Raw genomic sequence first — 6,000 nt, 5'->3', positions numbered from 1 at the left:
TTTTCTACAGAGAAAATACTATCAGAAGAAAAAATTTAACTGTTTACTTTATGTGCATGATTTGCTAATACTTGCGGCTGCATAAGCACATGAATTTGCTATTCATAATTTAATGTTTTTCTCTTCTATCTTTTAGTTTGTTTCAGTAAGAATCTTTCCAGACCATGATGGGCGTAAGCTAGAAATATTTAATAAAAACAATAATGGGCTCCTGTAGGCTGAGGTGTTACCGGTGACTAACCTGTCTTCTGAAGTTTCTGCATGTTACAAGTGAAAGTAATACCTGTGTTCCAAAACATGAAGGATTGCAAATGATAAAAATTTTTGAAGTGAAAAGGAAAGCTGAAATCCATAGTTTTTAAAGATGTTCAGGTTTCTACACAAAATATGCTTTCTTATCTAATACCTTTTTATATGAAGCATACATACCTGCAACAAATGTGAATTTTAAAACTGAGTATTGCAGTGTGTTGAACCGTGTTGTGTTATCTGTGGTTTCTGCATAAAGAAAGGAGGATTGTCTTTATAAAGCAGAAAATGTAGTTCCCATGCTTGGGAAATGCAAAAGCACAGGAGAATTACCTATATGTGATGTTGCACTGGACTGTAAGTGTCACATAGTTCACTGGTTCACCTGAATCTGCAAAACAACTGTGAATTTCACTGTTACAGCTCCACATTTCAGCTGCCTGATGCAGCAGTAGTATTTCAGAAAATGTTCCTCCACCTTGCTAAGTTAAGAGATTGCTACCCTTCTAAGACGTTTCTGTGCTACTTCAGAGCTGAGCTGAAATCCAAGTGATGGCTGCTAGTTATTGATTTAGCTCTGTTTATATACAGGCACTCAAAATATGTCCTTTCAAATAGTTAGTGATCACTAATTCACTGAGGAGGATGTTCAGTTTTTGTGAGTAGCACTTGACTCAAACTGCTTTTATAAATAATTGAGAGGATTTTTTATTAGGTGCTTTTACCACAAGTTTACAAGTATGTACTGTTACAGATAACTGCTAATACAGCATAGAATGAACCTCTAATGAAGATGGGCCATGTTTACTCTCTGCTCTATGGATATATCTATTTTCTTCAAGAAAAAGAAAAGCCACAGCAATTGGGCAGTTGGACCAGAAGAAAAAAAAGTTGAGATGATCTTAACGTGGTATCAGTAGCAGAGCCTTTTAAGTAATGAACTTCAGATGAACTCCCACAGGACTGCTTAATGCATGGATGTTGCAGCAAGCCTGTCATAATTAACATCACTCTCAGGTAGTGCTGTGTTGTTTCAACAGAATTCGCAGTATTAGTAATTTCTCACAACTGAAAGCTCCAGGGGAGCTGGCTGACAGGCAAGTTGTAAAAATGATTAGGAAAAAAATGGCAAGCCACAGCAACAACAAAAAAAAAAAACAAAAAATCACAAGTCTTTTTTTTTTTTTTTTTTCCCCCCATTCCTTTCCATGACTTTCTGCATCAGCAGCTTCATCCTGCTGCTGGGAGCCCTTACAGATGTGGCTTCCTTGTTAGGTCATTGCACCCCTTCTTGCCAAAGTGCCCCCAATGCTTTTTTGGGGGCTATAAGACCTAATGAAGATAGGCAAACTCGTCATCAGCTTCCTTGGATCCCAAATTACTTATCTCATAGCCAGATGTCCATTCCAGGCCCAATGCAGAGTCTGAAAGAGCATCTATAGGATGGAAGTGCTCTGTGAATCCAGCAGATGCATAGCAATTTCAAGAGGAATGTCTGGAAAACACTGCTCCAGGGAAGGATGGCAAGGAAGGGATGAGAACCACACCTGCTGTTTGCCTTATGCGTGGTGTACTCTGAGAGTCAGGGTACGGATGACTTGCAATGGAGTTCTCCTGAGAAACATATTCCATTGACCACACTGAGACCTAGCCTCCCCAGGCAATGTTTCCTTCAGCTCAGTGTGCAGTTCTTTGCTGGGTTTGAACATTGAAGTTAAACACACACTTTGCTGAATATCAAGCTGAAAATCTCCAGCTAACCCATGTATTCTAATTACTCTGATTACTATTTTATGTACACCCTTTTGTTGTTGTTGTTTTAAAGTGAAGCTACTTAACTGCCACACACCCCACACAGAGCAGGGTCAGACCCCTTAGTTTCTGTGCTCTGTGCAGGCTGACATTAGAGCCTGAGTCTGGCCATGTGATTTTGAGAAGTCCAACCAAGACAAAGGCAAGGTAAGGACAGAGATCCTCCTCTGCAGTCCTGAGGGAATGGAAGGTCTAAGAAGTATGTAACACATCCTGTGGCAGGGAATGCTGCAAACAAGCTCAACAGCTAAAGGACAGAAATGATGAAATAATTCAACATGACTTGTTTCACACCAGTTGAGTAAACCAGCTTCTCTTTGGCTCATTTACCATAGAGTTGAATTCCTATGTTACACTCATCTTGTGCTTGATCATAGTTCTACAGACTTAGAATGATCACATCAGAATACAGCTGGTGATCTTTATAAGCAAATCCTCACTAGGACACTGGCTTTGGTTCACTTCTGTGCAAGCGGGTGCTGTTTCTGCAGCAGCAAAATCATTGGCAAGACAGTCCCAAAAGGCCAGATTTTGCTGCCAGGCTACAGTTTCTTTACTGTGAGCTAGTTAGTGACAGGAGTTCAGAGATCTCTGTAGCAGGAAGATTCAAGGCGCTGTTTAAATGCTTATCTGTGAAGTCTAACCTTTGGGGGCCTTAATTGCATAGGACTGATGGAACTGCAGTGAGCTGTGAAGATCAGACTGGTTTAGTCCGAAGAGACTGTTAAGTAGATGCTAGAAGTTCTGTGTCTTAACAGAATACCATGTACTTTCATGGCAATTTAGGTATTCAGTGGAATGGCTTCACCTTCATAAACATTAGCAGATCAGAACCAGATATCAAAGTCAGATAATCTGTAGCCTTTCATAATCTTCATTTGAAGTTTAAATGTAATGTTTAGCCCAGATCTTCCAAGCTGATCCTCTCTGAGTTGTGTCGCTCCACTGGTAGATACATTATACAAAAGATAGCAATGCAACTGGCAGTTAAAATAGGATTTATATGAGGAAGACCTTTGCTTGCAGATGTTGGTGTCTTTTTCCATGTTGGTTTAAAAAGATTCCATGCATGACCTTGCAGAGTTGGGAAATTACTGCTAAATTCTTGTCATTGCTGTATTATCTGGAAGCAAAGGCACTGGAATCTAGTCACTCTGAATACTGAGTGTGCAAGGAGATGACACATACATGGATTTAGACAGGACTGAATATACTGCTTGTGGCACAACTTCGTCCATAGGCATTGCTCTTTTCTGTGATCAGAAATGCCAGAGAAGAGGTACAGATCAACACTCTTACAGTAGATAAGCAGAGCTTTAGGCAAATCTGTGAGTTATGGTCTGCAACAGTTGCAGACCAGATGGTGCGTCTGGAGCCTTCATCCATGCTGCAGCATAGGGGGACATACAGTGGTTTCAGAGCAGAAATTTGTACCCAACATTCAGGTTCTAAAGGTGGCTCCAATTTTTTTGTTTGTTTGTTTCTCTCTGTTTTGTTCTCCAAACAGAGGTGCAGAAGAGGATGAGTTAGCAATGGCAATAAAATATTGGATGATTTTGTCAGGAACTTTTCCAAGCCCAGAAAGAGAGAGGTACTTGATATTTATATGGTGCAGCGGGTACAGTGAACAGCAGCATCCCTTCTCATACTGTGTGAAGATGACTCTTCCCAGAGTCTAAGAAAGGAGTTACATTAGTCACGAGGCAGGAGATACAAGCACAATGGCTGTGATTTTCAAGGGAACAGAAGTACTGAAATGCCATTCGATTTCACTGTATGGTCTGAACTAAGGTTTAATGCAGTATTTTACCTATCTGTTTGAATTGATAGAGAAAAATTTCTAGAGTGTTTAAAGTAGATCAAAACCTTGGGTTCACTCCTGGTATGGTTGTTCAAAGACAACTGCATAATATAATTAAGGAAGGAGTAAAGCTACCTTAGATTAGTAGGGCTAGGAATGGCGATCAGCAAAACCCAAGGGAGTGAGCAAGGTAGACAAGAGTTTATTGCTGCTGTGGGACACACTCCTGAGCAAATATAGCTCAAAGAGTGTTGTTTATCAGATACTTGTATTGTCATTCAGGACAAGAGCAACTCTGGTCCCTTCCTTTGACCAAAATCAAAACATCATGAAATATAATGGCAGATGGGAGGTTTGTCAGCAAAAACAACCTAAAGCTATAATTTGCAGGTTGGGTTGACAAGAGTGTAGACTGTGTTCCCTGAAGTTCAACTGTGGCTGTGTAGAAGGGAATCTCTGGATCACTTTGATTTTCACCACGCCAAGAGAAAAAGATGGTTTGTAAGTTGGAAAATATGTATTTGTGGCTGCTGGAGTAAGTGAAGATTTGGTCTCTGGAGTAGTAGACTTTTAGATCATCAACTTGTAGAATAATTCAGCTGAAAGGGATCTGTAGTTTGCTCTGTCCAGTACCCCTTCTCAAAGCAGGAACAGCTCAGTGGGATTAATTCTGGTGTCATCAATCTGGGAAGATCTCCAAAGATCATGGTCTCCCTTATGTTGAGCATAAGGGAGGAAATAGACTGCACTGATCTCCTGGAAATGAAATGGATGTGATTTCTGTCTGGTTGGTGATGTACCTGAGCACTTCACATCAGAGTCTGGCTCCATTATCACAGAACCATAGAAGCATAGAATTGCAGGGGTTGGAAGGGACCTCGAGAGATCATTGAGTCCAACCACCCTGCAAAAGCAGGTACCCTACAATAGGTTGCACAGGCAGGCGTGCTGACAGGTCTTGAATAGCTCCATAGAAGGAGACTCCACAACCTCTCTGAGCTCCAGTGCTGCATCACCCTTACTATAAAGAAGTTCTTCCACATGTTGTACGGAACTTTCTATGCTAAAGACTTAGGCCACTGCTCTTTGTCCTATTGCTACACACCACCAAGAAGAGCCTGGCCTCAGTGATTTGCCTCCCAGCTCCGATTAGATATTTATAAACATTTATCAGATCCCCTCTCAGTCTTCTTTTCCCCAGCCTGAACAGACCCATGTTACTCAGCCTTTCCTCATAAGGGAGGAGCTCCAGTCCCTTTGTCATCTTTGTAATTCTCCACTGGACTCCTTCTAAGAGATTCTTGTCTTTTCTGAACTGGGAAGCCCAGAACTGGACACAGTAGTCTAAATGTGGCCTCACCAGAACAGAATAGAGATGAAGAATCATGTCCTTCGACCTACTGCCTCAGGTCACTCTTTTTAATGCACCCCAGGATACCACTGGCCTTCTTGGCCACCAGGGCACACTGCTGCCTCATGGCCAACTTGTTATCCACCAGAACATCCAGGTCCTTTGTGTGCATTGATTTTGGCTAGATGCTCTCTGACCAGATCCTCCTTGACCAACAGAACGTTTTCCTTTACCCAGACTCTCTTACCTCCAGGTTTGGGGTTCCTGGTAGCTAGTCTTAGCAATGAAGGCTGAAGCTAAGAAGGCATTCAGAAATGCCTTCTCAGTGCCCTGTTACCAAAGCACTCACCTCATTTAGTAGGAACCCAATATTTTTCCTAGTCTTCCTTTTACTGTTGACTTACTTAAAAAACAAAACAAAACAAAAAAACCTTTCTTGTTATCCTTTACCTCCTTTGCAAGGTTTAATTCCAGCCTTCCTCATTTTATCCCTACATGCCATGACAACATTTCCTTTATTCTAAAATGTAGTATATATAAGAGATGTGAAAAGTAACCTGGAGGATTTCTTTAGATACACTGGTCAGAAGAGACAGGCAAAGGAGAGTGTACCCTCTCTGATAAATGAGAAGGGAGAACTGGCTTCAACAGATATGGAGAGTTCTTTGCCTCAGTCTTGTCTCACAGTCAGGCTTCCAACTTCTCTCATGTCCCCGAACCTCTAAGCAGGGGTTGGGGGGGCAAAACACTTCCCAGTATAAGAGTGGAGCAAATTTGGGACCACCTC

This window comes from Meleagris gallopavo, chromosome Z (assembly GCF_905368555.1).
Source record: "Meleagris gallopavo chromosome Z, MGAL_WU_HG_1.1, whole genome shotgun sequence".
Taxonomy (NCBI): Eukaryota; Metazoa; Chordata; class Aves; order Galliformes; family Phasianidae; genus Meleagris; species Meleagris gallopavo.
The sequence above is the reverse complement of the archived record's forward strand: the minus strand, read 5'-3'. Positions refer to the sequence as shown.